Consider the following 20899-nt stretch of genomic DNA (forward strand, 5'->3'; position numbering starts at 1 on the left):
TGACAGAATGAATGCACAACAATGGCTCACGTACTGACTCAAGACTGGAAGAAACAGCATGCATGCAGATAACTGATGTCTCATACATCCAACACTGACCAGGATCATCAAGGCTAATTATACAGCCCAACAATGGAGTAACCAGCTAGTATATAGTCGATCGGTCCGATTAACATCAAACTACTAGATCGATTCACACATACAGTACGTACATATTATCCACTGTTTTAAATAGCCCGCTATAGCTCCGCTATAGCACGCTGTAGCATTTAGAAAAGGTCTTACGCTAAGAGACTTTAGTCCAAACAAATGAACAAACATTTTAAATAGCGCGCTATAGCTCCGCTTTACCACGCTATAGCATTTGGAAGAGGTCTGCCGCTAAGATGCTTAGCGCGCTATTTAAAACTATGATATTACCCCTTAGAAGTTAGAACTACTCGGAGTACTCATGAGCTGAACTCCTCACTCCTCGTCTCCAAAAAGGAGAAGCACGATGATGCTGGCGAAGTCGCGCCCTATGAACCAGGAGATGCTCCCGATGCAGAATCCAGTGAGGTGGTCTCCTGCGTCGGCGGCGGCGAGGAGAATGAGAGCGGCGGGGAGGTACATGTAGTGGCGGACCATGGTGAGCGCGAGCTGGAGGTAGGCGAGGGCGCGGCGGCGGCGGCATGGGAGCCGCAGCGCCAGCGCCGCCATGGCCGCCTCGAGCACCGCGCAGCAGAGCATGGCGATCCAGAGGGCCCTCCACTCGGCGGCCGCCGCGGCCGTCACCCTGACGCACGGCAGGATGAAGGAAGCCTGCACGCAGACGGTCAGTTTGGCGTGTGATGATCGGATCGCAAAGTCTAGCCTGACAGTTGAGTAGACGGGTTATTAGGTTGGTACATACCTGGCTGTGGCTGCTGCAGAGGTGGTAGCGGTCGAGTACGTAGTCGGCCGCTGTGGCCAAGGCGATGACGACGACGGTGCCGCGGGCGATGGCGAACGCCCTTGCGCTGGTCGGCCGGCCGGCAATCTTGTTGCCGTCCATGGTGTGGATGGAGCTAGGGCAAGGCAAGGCAGGCAAGCAGCACACGGTCAGTTCAGTCGGTTTAATCATCAGTCGGAAAAAGAAGGGAAACGATCGACGACAAGGAGTAGACCCGAGTCGATCCGAGGAGGAGGAGGAAAGGACGGAGAAAGAAACGATTGACTGCCGTGCCGGAGGCTTTGGGGAGACGGCCGGAGTGGGAGGAGACTCACCCAGTGGCGTAGCTTGAAAAAAGAAGTTGGGCGGGCCAGAGAGCACAATATTTTCCAAATTCTAGAGCATGTATTACTAATTCAATAGATATAGTCACCACACCTTCTGTTCACGTATATACTTCCTCAGACCAAAATAAGCCATAACATTTGAGATAGTACACGCGCTACAATATCCAGTTTTGGGTACTTTCTGAAAGGTGAACTTTTTTTTCAAAACCAATGAACTTTTTTCAAATTTGATGGACTTTTTTTAAAATTGATGAATTTTTTTTCAAACCAATGAACGTTTTTTCAAAATCGATGAACTTTTTTCAAATTGGATGAACTTTTTTCACAATCTATGAACTTCTTTTGAATTCGTGAACTTTTTTTCTTTTTCAATTTGGTGATTTTTTTTGCATGCTCGTGAACTTTTTCTGTAATAGGTGAACATGTTTTAAAATAATTAGAAAATATAAACGGTACAGTGTGATGTGCAAGAAATTTCGCGTCTATGTTTATATTCTTTAAACATTTCGCGCAGCAACCATTCATAAGCAGTTAACTCGTCTAGTGGTTAGCCTCTCCGTGTGGAAGAACGACGGCGCGACATCGAATCTCACTCGGGATGTATTTTTTGGCATTCTTTTTGCGCGTTGCGCCATGCACGATCGTGAGCCGGCCCACCGAGCGGCTGCTCGCAAAATAGGAGGTCCCGGCTCGCGGTGAGGCTGCAAGGCGCCCAGCTCTACCGGTGTGGGCTGGCCGGCTGGGTATAGTGCCATATAAACTCTTTTTTTTTGCTTTAGTCATGGGCGGGCCATGGCCCACTCGGCCTTGCGGAAGCTCCGCCAGTGGACTCACCTTCTCTGGTCGTGGTGGTCGGATCCGAGGATGAACGTCTTGGTGTGCTTCTACGTGAAGGCAGGGTTGGAGGCGAGGTGGAGGGCAATGGCTCACGGTGGGTGGGGCTGTTTAAGTAGAACGAGCCCGTGAGCGTGATGCAAAGGCGATCGATGATTTACGGGGTAAAACGACGTACGTGTCGAGCAGGACAGTGGACAGCCGGTGATGAGACGATCTCAGCCGCTGGCATGGCCATGGGAAGCTGCGTGCGTGCGTCGACCTTTCAACTGGATGTACAGACTAGGTAAAGACATGTGATGTGAGTGTACCTCCACACACGCGCATGCATGCATACATGCACAATAATAGATTAGGCGGGGTTCCAAAGCTCTACTGCACGGTTCTGCCTTCCACAGACAAAAATAAAGCACCACTACTCCAGAGGGGTGTGAATGAAAAGAAGCAAAAGGTGACGATGAACGATGGAACTCAAGCACGTACGTCGCCATCGTCTATCTAACCTTAATTACCCCCGGAAGAAATTAACCAAACCAATGCAAACATATAACGAACTGTTCAGCAAAAGGTGTCGTGGCTATGGTACAACATGTTGGTGTGTGCGGTGTGGTTCCATGATCAGGGTGCTGCGGCATAGCGTTCCTTAATTTGCTGCAGGTGCGATGCATGAATGTCGTGCGTCCTCCATCGACCACCGGTGACGATCTCAGCCGCGTCCGGGCAGCCCGCATACATACCATCTTTGGCGATGCTCAATTTTCCTTGCAGTTGGACCTTGGACGTACGTACAGGCATGTGATGCTCATTTATTAATTTTACGTTCGCGGCCTCACCTTTGGGTTACATTGCTGCGTATTACGTTGTTGATCATGGATTAGGTTCTGACTAGATCGATCTTGAGAACTGAGGGAGTCCTGAATTAGGGGTGTCCGGATAGCCGGACTACCATCATCAGCCGAACTATTATCGGCCGGACTATCATCATCGACCGGACTCCAAGACTATGAAGATACAAGATTAAAGACTTCGTCCCGTGTCCGAATGGGACTTTTCTTGGCGTGAAAGACAAGCTTGGCGATACGGATACGTAGATCTCCTACCATTGTAACCGACTCTATGTAATCCTAGCCCTCTCCGGTGTCTATATAAACCGGATGGCTCTAGTCCGTAGGACAACAACAACAACAACAACAACCATTACAATCATACCATAGGCTAGCTTCTAGGGTTTAGCCTCCTTGATCTCGTGGTAGATCCACTCTTGTAAACATCCACAATATCAATATCCATCAAGCAGGACGTAGGGTTTTACCTCCATCAAGAGGGCCGAACCTGGGTAAAACATCGTGTCCCTTGTCTCCTGTTACCATCCGCCTAGACGCACAGTTCGGGACCCCCTACCCGAGATTCGCCGGTGTTGACACCGACACTGGTGCTTTCATTGAGAGTTCCTCTGTGTCGTCACCGATAGGCTTGATGGCCTCTTCAATCGACAACGACGCAGTCCTGGGTGAGACTTTTCTCCCCGGACAGATCTTCGTATTCGGCGGCTTCGCACTGCGGGCCAACTCACTTGGCCATCTGGAGCAGATCGAAAGCTACGCCCCTGGCCGTCAGCTCAGGTTTGGAAGCCTAAACTTCACGGCCGATATCCGCGGGGACTTGATCTTCGATGGATCTGAGCCACAGCCGAGCGTGCCGCGCTGTCACGATGGGCACGACCTAACTCTGCCGCCGGACAGCACCTTGGAGGCCGCACACGAATCCGCTCTGACCCATAGCCCGGAGCCGATCGCTCAGATCGAGGACGGATGGCTGGACACCGCCTCGGGAGCTACAACTTCTACGGCGATGGAGCCGAACACTTACCTTGTCCCGCATAAAGCTCATGACTCCGAGGTGCCGGACTCTCTGCCGGACTCCGAACCTCCTGCGCCCCTGCCAGTCGAATCCGACTGGGCGCCGATCATGGAATTCACCGCTGCGGACATCTTTCAGCACTCACCCTTCGGCGATATCTTAAATTCGCTGAAGCATCTCTCGCTATCCGGAGAGCCCTAGCCGAACTACGGCCAGGATGGTTGGGACGCGGACGACGAAGAAATTCAGAGCCCACCCACCACCTACCGTCGACGATCTAACCGACGTACTCGACTACGACTCCGAAGACATCGACGGTATGGACGACGATGCCGGAGACTATCAAGAACCAGTGCCTACAGGACACTGGAAGACCACCTCGTCATACGACATATATATGGTGGACACCCCAAAAGATGGGGACGGTGAAGAAGCAACGGAGGCCCATTCCTTAAAGAAACAGCCCAAGCGCCGACATCAGCGGCGCCGCTCTAAATCTCGCCACAGCAAGAATCGAGATTCCGGCACAGGAGATAATAACACCCCAAAAAGTGCCGAAGACAACCCCCTCCAGCACGATCCAGCGCAGGAGGAGGCAGAAGCAAGCCCTCACGAGAGGGCGGCAGACGAAGAGGTCGAGGATGATAATTACTTACCTCCCTTCGGAGACGAGGCAAGCCTCGACGACGACGAATTCGTCGTGCCTGAGGATCCCGTCGAACAAGAGCGTTTCAGACGCAGGCTAATGGCCACGGCAAACAGCCTAAAGAAAAAGCAGCAACAACTTCAAGCTGATCAAGACCTACTGGCCGACAGATGGACCGAGGTCCTCGCGGCCGAAGAGTATGAACTCGAACGCCCCTCCAAAAGTTACCCAAAATGCAAGTTGCTCCCCCGACTAGAGGAGGAAGCGTACAAACCTGCATCACCAGCGCACAATACGGCAGACCGACCACCTCGTGGCCGCGACAGAGAGGCGTGCAAGCCCTCCACCAAAACCATACCCCGGCATCGCTCAAAAAGCATGAAGCCACGGGGGAACGTGCCGGACTTGCGGGATATATTGGAGGACAAGGCAAGACAATCTAGATCTATCTATGGATCACGTGGGCGCCCCAAGACCCACGACGAATACCGTCGCGCCGGATACAACTACTCCGGCCGGGCCGAACACAGCAGACAACGCTCTCTCGAGCTACGTCGCGATATTGCTCAATACAGAGGCGCCGCGCACCCACTATGCTTCACTGACGAAGTAATGGATCATCAAATCCCTGAAGGGTTTAAACCCGTTAATATCGAATCCTACGATGGCACAACAGACCCCGCGGTTTGGATTGAGGATTATCTCCTCCATATACATATGGCCCGCGGCGACGATCTTCACGCCATCAAATATCTCCCGCTCAAGCTTAAAGGACCAGCTCGGCATTGGCTTAACAGCCTGCCCGCAGAGTCAATTGGATGCTGGGAAGACCTGGAAGCCGCATTCCTCGACCACTTCCAGGGCACGTATGTGCGACCACCGGATGCAGATGACCTAAGCCACATAATCCAGCAGCCAGACGAATCGGCTAGGCAATTCTGGACACGGTTCTTAACAAAGAAAAATCAAATCGTCGACTGTCCGGATGCAGAGGCCCTCGCTGCCTTCAAACATAACATCCGCGACGAGTGGCTGGCCCGGCACCTAGGACAGGAAAAGCCGAAATCCATGGCAGCCCTCACATCACTCATGACCCGCTTCTGTGCGGGAGAGGATAGCTGGCTAGCTCGCAGCAACAACCTCAGCAAAAATGCTGGCAGTCCGGATACCAAGGACTGCAATGGCAGGTCGCGTCGAAACAAAAACAAACGCCGCATTAACGACGACAGCAATGAGGATACGGCAATCAACGCCGGATTCCGAGGCTCCAAGCCCGGTCAACGGAAGAAGCCATTCAAAAGAACCACTCCGGGCCCGTCCAATTTGGACCGAATACTCGACCGCTCCTGTCAAATACATGGAACCCCCGAAAAGCCAGCTAACCACACCAACAGAGATTGTTGGGTATTCAAGCAGGCATGCAAATTAATCGCCGAAAACAATGACAAGGGGCTACACAGCGATGACGAGGAAGAGACCCGGCCGCCGAACAACAGAGGACAAAAGGGATTCCCCCCTCAAGTTCGGACGGTAAACATGATATACGCAACGCATATACCCAAGAGGGAGCGGAAGCGTGCACTAAGGGACGTATACGCGATGGAGCCAGTCGCCCCAAAATTCAACCCATGGTCCTCTTGCCCGATCACTTTTGATCGAAGAGACCACCCGACCAGTATCCGCCATGGCGGATTCGCCGCATTGGTTTTAGACCCAATCGTCGATGGATTTCACCTCACGAGAGTCCTGATGGACGGCGGCAGTAGCCTGAACCTGCTTTATCAGGATACAGTGCGCAAGATGGGCATAGACCCTTCAAGGATTAAACCTACAAAGACAACCTTCAAAGGCGTCATACCAGGTGTCGAGGCCAGTTGTACAGGCTCAGTTACACTGGAAGTGGTCTTCGGATCCCCGGATAATTTCCGAAGCGAGGAGTTAATCTTCGACATAGTCCCATTCCGCAGTGGCTATCACGCTCTGCTCGGACGAATCGCGTTCGCAAAATTCAACACGGTGCCGCATTATGCATACCTTAAGCTCAAGATGTCAGGCCCTCGTGGAGTCATCAGGTCAACGGAAACACGGAACGCTCCCTCTGAACGGAGGAACATACAGCGGCTCTCATGGCAGAAGTACAGAGCAGCCTTTTAAGGCAATTTTCGAGTCCGGCCGTTAAACGACTGGACACGGCCAAACGCGCCCGGAGCAACATCAACCAAGACCACCTGGCATGTTCCGAGCACGCGTACCAATGCGGCCTCAACCCCAGCCCTCGCACAATTGTAAGACAAACTCTCCGCGTACATAATTACATCCCGGAGATACCATGGGCATAGGGGGAGAGGCACAACCACAACAGACCCAGAGTGCGGTTCGACCACACCAGGGGCTCCCAAGTGTGTCGCTCTTTTTATCTTTTATTTCTCTCTTTTTTATACAGAACTCTGTTCGGCGGCGAACCTGCCGAACTCATGATGCAACAGCCAGGGAGGGACAAAGGCTGCGATGAGCACTCAGGTGGTCTCCATTACGAGCATTAAATTTGTTAAATACACCATTCCGCGGCCTACCCCTAGAGGGAGACGCCTTTAATTCGTCCAATCCCTTGCTTTCCGCACTATTTGTATCATTCCGCACTCATAGCATATCTTCTCGAATAAAATGCGGAACTTTTTGCCCATAATTGCATTATCTTATATATATGTTCATTTACGACATGTTGCATCCGTACATTTTGGTACGGCCAAATACACCAAGGGCTTATGTTCCCTGCATTATGGTGTGATAAAGTCCGAACACTTTCACAAGTGCGGCACCCCGAACTTATAACATTATATGAATCGGCTCCGAATCATGTCTTGGGTCAATAGTTGGGTTTGCCCGGCTCCCAAGTTTGGCACCTTACGTTCCGTTCTATCGGCTAAGGTAGCACTAGGAGAACCACTGCGATTGCACCCCGGTTGAGCCGGGTTAATGCCTCAGTGGAGAAAGCTAAAACTGACTGTCATGATAAGGCGAGAGACTGGTCACTGTTCGAGAGGTCTTTTCGGGTCCTTAAAGACCTACGCCGCTTCGAGCGAAGTACCGGATAATGTCCGACGAAGGCGTGGATAGCGCCCCGAATTCGGTCTTCCGAGTACTAGGGGCTTCGCCGAAATTTAAAATTATAGAATTCTATGGCTAAGTGAGAGTGTTCAAGCACTATAAGTCCGGTTGCCTTGTTCGTTGTGTTGAGCGCCTCCCTAGATGGACCCAAAAATGGGAACAAGAGTGCTCAAGTTTATCCCGAACACCCCAGCACTCGTGGCATGGGGGCTGAAGCCGACGACTTGCCATCTCTCAAATTTAATAAACGGCTGCACAGAAGGTAATATTTTAAATTAACAAGCGTTGCTTAGCGCATATGAACAAAGTTTTCAGCGCACAGGATAACACATTGCGAATTTACTCAATAATTACATCCCTGGGGCACTCATCCGCAATCTTGCGGGCACCCTTCAGGACAGTCTTATAGTACGTCTCGGGCGTACGATATTCCTTGCCCGCTGGTGGCGCGTCAGTGATTAGCTTCTCCGCATCCAGCTTGCCCCAATGCACCTTTGCGCGGGCAAGGGCCCGACGAGCACCTTCAATACAGGCGGAGCGCTTGATAACCTCCACCCAGGGGCATGCATCCACCAACCGTCGCACGAGGCCGAAATAGCTCCCAAGCATGGCCTCTCCAGGCCACAGCCGGACTATGAGGCTCTTCATGGCCTGCTCGGCCATCTTGTGGAGCTCGACCAGCTGCTTCAGCTGGTCGCTAGGGGGCACCGGATGGCCGGCCTCAGCATACTGAGACCAGAAGACCTTCTCCATTGAGCTCCCCTCCTCGGCTCGGTAGAATGTGGCGGCATCAGACACGCTGCGAGGCAGATCTGCAAACGCCCCTGGAGAGCTCCGAATTCGGGTAAGTAACACGTAATTTACATTCACATGCTTGCTTTGCATGAAAAATGCCTTACCCGCCGCTATCTTCCTCACCAACTCAATCTCCCGAAGGGACTTATGGGCATCGGCCTTGGCAATTTTGGCACTTTCGAGAGCCGAGGCAAGCTCGGACTCTCGAGTCTTTGAGTCACGCTCCAAACGCTCATGCTTTTCCATGAGAGCCTGGAGCTCTTGCCGAGCCACCGCCACCCGCGCCTCCTGCTTTTCTCGCTCTGCCCGTTCCGCGGCCGCATTGCCGTTCGGCCGCGGACACGGCCTCCTTCAGGGTCGCCACCTCGTTCGTGGCCCCTGCAGTACCCATGTTATCCTTGTTATTTTTTGTTGCAACCTAAATCCTTTTCTGTAAGGTACAAGTTCAAAGTGGTGTTACTCACCTTCTTTGTCCTGGAGCTGCTTCTTGGCGCGGCCGAGCTCTTGCTCGGACCGCTCGAGCTCCTGCTTCAAAGCACCGACCTCCGCAGTCAGTGCGGCAGAGGTCAGCAGCGCAGCCTGCAACCCATATTGACATAATTTTTTAGCAACCCTGCGTATATCTTTTTTTTAGATCCTTAGTCCGGCTTTTCTTTCCGAACACCGAACTGAGCATCAGGGGCTACTGTCTATGCGGTATTACATTGCATATTTTTAACTTCTTACCTCAAAGCCTGATAGAAGGCTACTACAGGCTTCGGTCAGCCCGCTCTTGGCAAGCTGTACCTTCTGAATCACCGCACTCATAATAGTGCGGTGTTCTTCCTCGATGGAAGCGCTCTGCAGCGCCTCCAACAAATTGTCCGGCGCCTCCGGTTGGACGGAAGCTGCCGGCGTCACGGTCTTGCCCTTCGTGCGAAGGGGCCGCCGGCCGGACTTCGGAACCACTGCGGGTTCTAAACCTGGGCAAACGTCGGGTCGGGCCGGGTTTCGGGCCGGGCTTGTAAAAGCCCGACCTTCATTTCTCAAGCCCGAGCCCGGCCCGAAGCCCGAAATACTCCATATTTTCAAGCCCGAGCCCGGCCTGAAGTCAAGCCCGAAGCCCGAAAGCCCGGCCCGAATGCTATTTTCTAGTACGCGCACGTGCAAGCCCGGCCCGAAGCCCGAAAGCGCGGCCCGAAATACAGGAAAAGTGAAGCCCGAGCCCGGCCCGAACTATCTTTCGGGCTGCAAAACAAAGCCTGAGCCCGACCCGAATGTCAAGCCCGGCCCAGCCCGGCCCGGGTTTTTCGGGCCGGGCTCGGGCCGGGTCATCGGGCCGGGCTGCCCATGCCCGGGTTTAGCGGGTTCTGATGTGGAGTCCGGTGCAAAGTCCGGGAGGCCGCCTTGTGGCGCCTCCGGAGCCTCCCCCTGATGGGTCCCTTCTTGGGATCCCACCTCGGCATCCTCGGTGTCGCGAGGGGTGGAGGCGGTCGGGATGGAGTCTACATCCGACGGAGCCAACGACCCGCTCGATGAAGCGGGGAGATCATCATTGGCCGGACTACAGGCAGCATGCGGCATCAGAATGACACTATGTGACGCAGAAAAAGAAATTATAAATCATTCAGGAATCCGGATACTTACGACCTCGCTGGAGGCCTGGCCCTTGAAGGCCATTCTTCCTCGCCAACATTGATGTTGGCGGAGCTGTCCGGGGGAATAGTCCTTCCCCTCTTGGACCCTTCGGCCTCCCCTGTTGGGGAAGCTTTCCTCTTCCTCTCTCCCTCCTCTGGGAGAGAGTCCTCTTTCTCCTCCTCGTTTTCGAGGGAGGAGTCCGCCCCGGAGTCGTCGGACACCTGAAAACGGGAACTCTTTCGAGCACCCGTGGCCTCCTTCTTGGCCTTCTTCTCCGGCACCACGTGCGGTGCCGGAACCAGCAGCCTCGCTAGATGGGCGTCTACTGGGTTTTATGGCATAGGAGTCGGGCAGATAATCTGCTCCGCCTTCCTCATCCAGTCTTGTCAAAGGAAAAGGGGAAATTAAAACCCGCATAGAGTCAAACTATGAAAAGCAAGTGTCCCGTAAAGGGGTAGAATCACTTACCTCGTCGGCTTGGCGCTGCGAGCGAAATCCGCGATCTTCAGTCGCGGATGCGGGGGCTTCGGCGCCCTTGAACAGCACCCTCTAGGCGCCTTCGTACGTCGTGTCGAAGAGCCCGCTCAGTGCCTGGTGCTGTTCCGGATTGAACTCCCACAGATTGAATGCCCGCTCTTGGCATGGTAGAATCCGGCGGACGAGCATGACTTGGACCACGTTAACCAGCCTGAGCTTCTTCACCAGCTTCTGGATACAGGCTTGGAGTCCCGTCAGCTCCTCCGAACTACCCCACAGCAAGCACTTCTCTTTCCAGGAGGTGAGCTGCGTGGGGATACCAGATCTGAACTCGGGGGCCGCCGCCCACGTAGGGTCGCGCGGCTCGGTGATATAGAACCACCCCGATTGCCACCCCTTGACGGATTCCACGAAGGCCCCTTCGAACCAAAGGACGTTGGGCATCTTGCCCAACATGGCGCCTCCGCACTCCGCTTGAGTGCCCTTCACTACCTTCGGCTTGACATTGAAGGTCTTGAGCCACAAGCCGAAGTGGGGCCGGATGCAGAGGAAGGCCTCGCACACGACGATAAACGCCGAGATGTTGAGGATGAAGTTCGGCGCCAGATCATGGAAATCCAGGCCGTAGTAGAACATGAGCCCCCGGACAAAGGGGTGAAGTGGAAAGCCCAGTCCGCGGAGGAAGTGGGGAAGAAAAACGACCCTCTCATGGGGCCTGGGGGTGGGGATGAGCTGTCCCTCGTCGGGCTGCCGGTGCGCGATGTCGCCGGACAGGTAGCCGGCACTGTGCAGTCTTTCGATGTGCTCCTCCGTAACGGAGGAGGTCATCCACTTGCCTCCCGCTCCGGACATAACTGGGGAAGGTTGAGACGAGATGTGCGGGCTTGGACGCTGGAGCTCGAGTATGCGGAGATGGATAAGCAAAGGAGGAAGAAGGCGTAGGTGAAAAGGTGAATCCTTATCCTTTATATGGGCGGGCGAAGTCTACGCGTCCCCCACCGGCCTGGTAAAACTCGCTTATCCGCCAAGCGTCACCATCAATGGCGCGGTTGGGTTACCCACGTCCGTATTGATGAGAATCCCGGATTAAGGGGGAACACGATCTCTGCTTCGACAAGACGTGCCAAGGAAACCGCTTCGCTAAATGCGCTGAGGTGGTAGAGTAAAAAACGATTCAAGTAATGGCTTGGTAGTGGCGTGACGTCATGCCGCAAAAAAGTCAGCAGATTGAACTTGTGTATATATTATTCTCTCTACGGTGGAATGTGGAATTTATTTTGCAGAGCTGGACACTATCCTGGTGTTCACAATCTTCTATCATTCGGAGGAGGAACCCGCCTTGCAATGCCAAGCAATATACGCGCCGGACTTATCGTCATTGAAGCCTGGTTCAGGGGCTACTGAGGGAGTCCTGGATTAGGGGGTGTCCGGATAGCCGGACTACCATCATCAGCCGAACTATCATCGGCCGGACTATCATCATCGACCGGACTCCAAGACTATGAAGATACAAGATTGAAGACTTCGTCCCGTGTCCGGATGGGACTTTCCTTGGCGTGGAAGGCAAGCTTGGTGATACGGATACGTAGATCTCCTACCATTGTAACCGACTCTATGTAACCCTATCCCTCTCCGGTGTCTATATAAACCGGATGGCTCTAGTCCGTAGGACAACAACAACAACAACAACAACCATTACAATCATACCATAGGCTAGCTTCTATGGTTTAGCCTCCTTGATCTCGTGGTAGATCCACTCTTGTAAACATCCACAATATCAATATCAATCAAGCAGGACGTAGGGTTTTACCTCCATCAAGAGGGCCCGAACCTGGGTAAAACATCGTGTCCCTTGTCTCCTGTTACCATCCGCCTAGACGCACAGTTCGGGACCCCCTACCCGAGATCCGTCGGTTTTGACACCGACAAGAACCATTCATCAACTTATTACTTGGTCGCCTGCTAGTGGGTTTTTCCTTCGAAAAATAGGTTACAATCCTTGGTCTTCGCATCATTGTGACACATGTAGTCATCTTTATTAAAGTTGATGCAAGACAAAGCAATGCCGTGTTCTATCCTTGCCAAGAATAGGTGGTGGCCTCCGAAGCTCTTTGCGGTTTTTCCTTTCACAAATATAAAAGACCACACGCATTCATCTACTTCAAAGACCGATGGAGAGGCCGGTGGTTATCCTCCTTTTCGAAAAAGAAAAAGACTACACGATTAATGTGTGAACTGCTGAATCAGTGATGTAAAGTTGCATCATCTGTACTTTTCATGTATTAATATGCATCTATATATTATGATTTTCCACTTAGTGCCCTATAGATGGTCAATCCCTTCCATTGCATTTTCTATTTGCTTTTCATGATTCTTAGCTATGGTAGAAGCCCCAGATATAGGAAGAAAATCAAAAGGGCATGCTTCTATATGGTTTTTATTGCTATGATGTTTACCGTCGGTGGTACGTTTAGATTGTTGACTATATTTGTTTTGTACTCTGTTCTTCCAGGGTGAACCTTGCTGTGATTTCCGTCTGTTCATCTAGAGGAAGAGATTCAGAGGAAGCAATTGATATATAGAGTTATTGTGGTTCCTATTTTTTCAGGTACATACTTTTCTTGCAGTTTCAATTTAGCTACGAGCTACCTTTGCCAGTATAGTTATTTCTTCATTTCATTACCGGTCCCTGTTGACTACAATGTAACCATGCATTGCCAGCTAAAACGGCAGAAGTTCTTAATCAGTTAGAAAAAGGCAGCCCGATAAATCTTGCTTCAGATTATGTTTCTACTGCGCCACTCTTCGTTTGTGTTACTGCTTTTTGGACATGTCTGGAATAGGTAACAAGTGGCAAGCCGCTCTTCAACATTGTCGATAACGGCCAAAGAGCTTCTGAATATGAACGTCGTCGATAACAAGATAACTAACTATCTATAGTAAAATTCAGCTACAGTTGCTCAGTTGGTCCATTAGTTACTTCCTTGGTCTTCCTGGTTGCCATTGAATAGATTATTGTTTTCAGTTTTTGTTTTCCTCAGGCCTTATTGCTCAAGCATGAGCTATATCTTTGTGATTCACTTCAGTTGCATTGGTTTTAATGCATGCCTTCCTTTTTATTGTGAATGCAAGCTATACTTCAACTAAGTGAAAAATAATTCTCGAGCACTTCCTTCCATTGTGTATGCGGACTCCTTATTGTCCTTGATTAACAAAGGGAAAACTAAATGCAACAGATGTTTAGAAAGTAATTTTCAGAGTTGGAGTTTTTTTAGTACTGTAGGCTTTTCTTATCAAATTGCAATTGTTTATGGTGCTTTTTTATAATATATGTTTCTGAAATCTAATCTCTTTGTGCTGAATTAGTTGTTGTGGTCACAAGTTAATCTTTTTGCACGTCTTCACTGAAGGGGGCTTGCAGGTTTATCAGAAGCATCTTATCTTAAACAAGGGTCAACAATAACTATTCAGTTAAGCACCCAGTAGAGGTTTGCCTATCATTGTATCAAAGAGTTTACTATTTCCATTTGCTCAGCAAAGTTTTGACACATTCCATCATAATTATCTAATTATAATGCTTTTATGATGCAGGAATAATATCTTGTGATGTGGCTTTCTTGCATCCCATTTGCCTAGTTGCTCCTGAAAGGGATACCATTTGGTGGCGTTTACTGGTTAATCCTTTTGCATATGTTTATGAATGGATACTCGATGTGCTCGGTTCATAACGTTGTTGATACATGCCTTCTCTTGCTGATTTCCCCAAATCATGCACATAGCTATTGTATTATGGGTTAGGCAATCTCCCTCTCTAAAAAGTGTGTGTGTGTGTGTGTGTGTGTGTGTATATATATATATATAGGGAAAATACATCCTACCACTAGGTGGTAGTTACCTCTGCTCCCGTTGTCGTCAGATCTAGTCTCAAAGTGGGTATTGATTAACGGGTTTGGATTGTGAAGCTAGTTGGTTGTTTTTCTTTTTTGAAATTAGATTTACTAGTCGTCCCTATTTTTGTGGCCATCGGGGGCGATGTATATAACTACCTCCTATATATAGAGCCCTTCTCAAAAAGCAGTCGTCACATCATGTTCGACACGAGATGAGGAGACGTAGGTATTAATGTTAGTTCTTGTTGTTTTTCATCCTATCTCACACGTACGCATACATGATTGATCAACCACTGATATGATCTCTCGTATTGTAGGTTTGAGCCTCCATTATGTTGCTTCTACTTGATCCATTCTCCGGCGACATGGACAAAGTACGTGGCCGGCGGCGGCCTAGATCCGAGCTGCCAACACGACCCGATGACAACGTTCTACTCCAAGCTCCCTGTTCACGGCATATCGTTCAGATATTTTGTAGGAGCTACATCTCTAAATTGTGCTCTGCAGCATCGGCCGGCCATGCGTCGTCTTCATACTCTCCGACGCCACTGTCCAGCTTGAGGAAGATTGGTGTCCAGAACCCTCCGTGAGAATCTCCTTTTCTTGTTGAGTGGATGAAGATCTTGTCGGTGGCTTCAATTGAATAGACACAATTCGGAGGAGGTTACTAGAGCCCTCCACGGAGATCCTTTTTTCGTGTAGATATGAATGCTAGCACGGCTATGTTCCATGGCTGAAATCATGTATGCATGCAAGATGTACCCACTAGATCGTGTAATGCCTATTAGATGCATGATCAACTGGCAGTATAAAATAAAATTTATTTTAACCTGCACTTTATACTCGCTGGCTGCTACATACTACATACTTTATACTTGTGTTTTGTACTCGCCGGGGGCGGCACACGATCGATATACTACATACTCTAGCTTTATATATCATATAATCTATATTTTTTACTTGCTTAATACTACATGCTACATACTTCATACTTCATACTCCATACTACGGGAACATAGCATGGATGCTGACGACCTATGGCTTCGTCCCTGGTATGGTATGGTAGCGACATATGAGTAACGAGAATGGGCAACTGCTTTACTCGGCGGCGACAACGGTGATGAAAGGTTGTGCCTAGCCCTACGTGCGATTTCTCCGGCAAGGTGGCAGGCCCAACGATGAAAAGATGCGCGTAGACGGCTGCTCCAGCATGGTGCACACCAAGAACGAAGATGGACAATATCAAGATGGCTGCATGCATCTGCCATCTGCTCCAACATAGCGGACAGCGGCAACGATTTTCTATATATACACCTGCTCTGACTTCACGGGCAGCTTGTCATCGGCGTCCATGGGCTGCCTTCTTGCTTTCCTATAATTCACAGGAACATCATCTTCCTAACGGCGGACTGATCGTCACGCTCGGGACAGAAGCTAGTGAGCTTCATGCACAAAACCATAGATCAATGTTAGCTACTCCCTATGATATGCATGTGTGACATCACATCTGCATCATGTACGTACACGTCATGTGTACTGCTTAAGTAATGATGAAATGCATCAGCTAGATGTATGTACATACAGTATTGTTAATTATGTTCACAATATTCATTGTATGTGTATACTACTCCATACTCCTTGCATATATATATTTCGTACTACTACCACTCCTTTTTTTAGGATACTACCACTCCTTTTATGGAGTAGTACGAAATATATATACGCGTACTATTTTTATTTATTTGAGAGGATATACTACATACTCTATATACTACATACTCGGTTCCTTAAAAAAATACCACATACTCATTTTGTAGAAGCTATATACTCATACTATTTTTTTATTTGAGAGGTTATACTCAATACTCTACATACTATATACTTGGTTCCTCAACCAAAAAAAAACATAGTACATACTCATTTTCTATAAACTATATACTCATATTCTTTTTTTATTTGACAAGATATACTCCATACTCTACATAATAAATATTCGGTTCCTAAAAAAAACATACTACATACTCATTTTTTATAAACTACTCCATACTCTTTTTTTATTTGACACGATATACTCCACACTCTACATAATAAATATCCGGTTCCTAAAAAAACATACTACATACTCATTTTTTATAAACTACTCCATACTTTTATTTTATTTGAGAGGATATACTCCATACTCTGCATGCCTTTTATAGGAATGTCCCTACTCTGCATGCTCGATGTGCATGAATAATGCGTACTTGATGTATAAGCTAGGAACCTATTATCCATCCAACCGGCCGGGTGATTAGGCGAAAGATTATAAGGTTGTTGACAAGAGGTGCGCTATTACCTGACTAATTAATTATTTTTTTAGGATAACTACCTTCCCACCTAAAAAGCAGGGATTACTTTCTCCAACTTCAAATTACTACGGCAGCTAGCGGGTTAGAGGGTTCTGCCCACAATCGATACCAGCGCACCCGGTTGCCTCGCTCCTACGTTCGGGGACACGTGGAGGCTAATGAAGTAAGTGGTAACTACCACTGCTTGTAGATAAAATTTGTCATATATATATATATATATATATATATATATATATATATATATATATATATTATCACCTTTTGTGTGAGTGAAATATCTATCAGCATTGTACTGGACCATATGCTCTTTGTACTAAATTTGATGTTTTCTACAGAACCATATTTAACTTTGTAATGGATTTTGATTCTTTGTACCGCGGACTAATCCTTCCCTGAGAAAAGCAGACGCTAGATCATTGCCTTGGACAGTCACAGTGCGACAAGGCGCTTCCTACCGGGTTACACTAATAAGTGTTGGCTTCCTCATGTGTTTTTGAGAAATCCTAATGCTAGATCAGTAGTCTCAGTGTTTCCTTTTCTATCTGTTTGCCGTCACTCTGCCTCTATCTCTTTTTGTACCACCTTCATGTAGTTGCGGATACAAGTTTGGTCGCTTAATGGCTAATAAAATTGTCTGACATAAGGTTGGACTGCTTTGAGTTGTTTTAATTTTGATGAAAATGCCGATTGGATTGTTGCATCCTGATATTGTTCGTACATCTTTGATTTGATAGCTTTATTACCAGGTGGATATGACCGCACCCGACAGGTTGCCTAACTTATTATTATGGTGTTGTTCTAAACCTTGAAACCTTTGACGCATTATGCTACATATCATATGAAATGCATCAGTAGAATGCACTGAATCTTCACGACTTTGTAGCCGGGTTGGATATGATTCACCTGGCAGGGCAGTGGCAAACCGCACTTCCTACTAACCGATCATTACCTTCTTGATCACATCGTTGGGACCGGCACCCCGCGCCAAAGCGGTGGGATCGGCACCCTCGCGCCAAAGTGCGATTCTGATCTAGTATCATGATGACCCCGAGTAAAATATAAGGTTGTGAGAGTAAGACCAAAAAATTGCTGGGCACTCACCTGTCAAGCCCTGCAGGGCCGCTCGATTGCCTCACGATTCACAAAGTAGTTGGACCCCGCACGAGTGCATAATAAATTTTAAGTTTCAATCGTTGAAACTTATGTCTTTTTATCTAAATCTTGCGATTTTCTGGCTCGCTCTTACCAAGTTTCATACACATAATTTTAAATGATCTTTTTGTCGGTCGTAGGCAAAAAAATTGTGATTTTATCGGTCGCTCGTACTAAGTTTCAAGAGTTGAAACTTAATATTTATTTTCTAAATTCGTCAAATCATATTCAAAATGGATCTTTTTTGAAGTACCTGAATAATGCCCGAACATTTGTTTTTTGACCATGGCAAATTGAACATTATCGATGGTAATTTAGTGATGCGAAGATGGCAAGTTTAGTTGATTGCATGGCAAATCTGTGCTCAGTGTATGTATTTTCTAGGAAATTGTGGTGCTTGTTAGCTAAACTTGCCATCCTCACGTTACTAAAGTTGTCATAAAAATGTTCGATTTGGCATTTGTCGAATTCCGAATGTTCGGTATTTATCATTTCCGTATTTTCATCCCAAATAAAATATTCTATGCTCCACACCCGCGTGTCACAAATGCTCTTCATGAGTAAGACCTCATACCCATGCTTGTTTAGCATTTTCACCCCGAAGTTTTTTATTTCTTCCATACTTCTCCCAAACTTGGGAGCCGGGTCCATATAGGGGAACAGAGTTTCTTGCAAGACGACAACAACACATTTCAAAGCCTAATAAAGATCAAAAGAGAAAAACAACGACAGTTGGACGGAGCACCCCAAAACCAGAAGGGTCTTGCTTGTCAGCTCGCCATATATACTCTCTCCGTTCCTAAATGTAAGTCTTTGTAGAGCTGCCACTAGATGGACTACATACAGAGCAAAATGAATGAATCTAAATTTCAAATGCATCTATATACATCCGTATGTGGTTTATAGTGGAATCTCTACAAAGACTTACATTTAGGAATGGAGGGAGTAGATAGTAAGTTTTTCTTGCAAAATGAAAACAAATAAATCAATCAACCATCGTGATGTTGCACCTCACCTAGACCACCAAAAGGGTCTTATTTCATTTAAGGTAGAGAAGTAGAAATGCCGGAGATGCATCTCCCCCAGACCGACCCCCTCCCCTTTGATTCAATGGCGTTTCTACAAATGCGCTCAACAGCTTTGCCACGCCAGCCGTGGATGCTTTCGCTCGTCTGGAAACTCGATTTGGCAGCGTCTCCTGCACAAATGCGCTCAACAGCTTTGCCACGCCGGCCATTTCGGTTCTGGAGTAGATGATGACCATGAAGTAGTTGGCTTGTATTTTATTGGCCGTTTCTATCTACCGTACGTAGCATTCCATTCCTCGTGTGTTGCGTTGCACGGTCGACATATGTGTTCGAGACTTCGAGCCTCGACGTGGCAAGCACGACTCCAGTTATAAGGAAAAGTTGTTTTGGCCCAGGGTTGGTGCATTCGACATTTTTTTACACATGCAACGTGTCAATGAACCAGTGCAATCTGAAACCCCGGCTCGGTAGGGGTTCAGCAGCATGTGCACAGGCTCGACCCGAACGAGTGGCCTCTCCCAGCTTTGAGCGAGAGAGAACGGTTGGCTGCCAGAATGAATGCAAAACAATGGCTCACGTACTGACTCAAGACCGGAAACAGCATGCATGCAGATAACTGATGTCTCATACTGTACATCCAAGACTAACCAGGATCATTGAGGCTAATTATACTGCCCCAAAAATGGAGTAACCAGCTAGTATAGTCGATCGGTCCAATCGGCACCACACATACGGCACTCGATCATAATGCATACTAGAGTACTAGATCGATTCACACATACAGTACTTAGTATCCCTTGGAAGTTAGAACTACTCGCAGTACCTCCTGAGCTGATTGATGGGCATGGGCATGATCCCCTGCAGTGCAGTGCAGCTAGCTGAACTCCTCACTCCTCGCCTCCGAGGAGAAGGTCCATGAACATGAAGCTGGTGGCGTCGCGCGCTATGAAGCAGGAGATGCTCGCGATGCAGATCAAGGTGAGGTGGTATCCTGGGTCGGCGGCGAGGAGGATGCGGAGGGCGCGGACGTACATGTAGTGGCGGACGATGGTGAGCGCGAGCTGGAGGTAGGCGAGGGCCAGGGCGCGGCGTGGATGCCGCAGTGCCAGCGCCGCGACGGTCACCTCGAGCACCGCGCAGCAGACCATGGCGAGCCAGAGGGCCCTCCACTCGGCGGCCGCCGCGGCCGTCACCCTGACGCACGGCAGGATGAAGGAAGCCTGCACTCAGACGGCCAGTTTGGCGTGTGATGATCGGATCGGAAAGTCTAGAAGGCATCTAGCCTGACAGTTGATCGGATCGGAAAGCTAGGTTAGTACGTACTCCTACCTGACTGTGGCTGCTGCAGAGGTGGTAGCGGTCGAGTACGTAGTCGGCCGCTGTGGCCATGGCGAAGACGACGACGGTGGCGCGGGCGAGGGCGAACGCCCGTACGCTTTCCGGCCGGGCGGCAGTCTTGTGGTCCATGCTAGGTCTTGGTGTGCTTCTAGGTGAAGGCAGGGTCGAGGCGAGGTGGATAGCTCGGTCTTGGTGTGCTTCTACGTGAAGGCAGGCAGGGTCGAGGCGAGGTGGAGGGCAATGGCTCACGGTGGGTGGGGCTGTTTAAGTAGAGCGAGCCCGTGATCGCGAGGCCGTGATGCAAAGGCGAAGATGCGCGCGCGGGGAAACGACGTGTCGAGCAGGACAGTGGACTGCCGGTGATGATGATCTCAGCCGCCGGCCATAGACAGTGGACGCACACGCGCATGCATGCACAAGAATAGAAGGTGGGTGGGGCTCCAAACACTACACGGTTTTGCCTTCCACGGACAAAAATGAAGCACAACTACTAGTCGAGAGAGGTGTGAATGAAAAGAAGAAAAAGGTGACGATGACCGATGAAATTAA

Source organism: Triticum dicoccoides, chromosome 6B, assembly GCF_002162155.2.
Source record: "Triticum dicoccoides isolate Atlit2015 ecotype Zavitan chromosome 6B, WEW_v2.0, whole genome shotgun sequence".
Lineage (NCBI taxonomy): Eukaryota > Viridiplantae > Streptophyta > Magnoliopsida > Poales > Poaceae > Triticum > Triticum dicoccoides.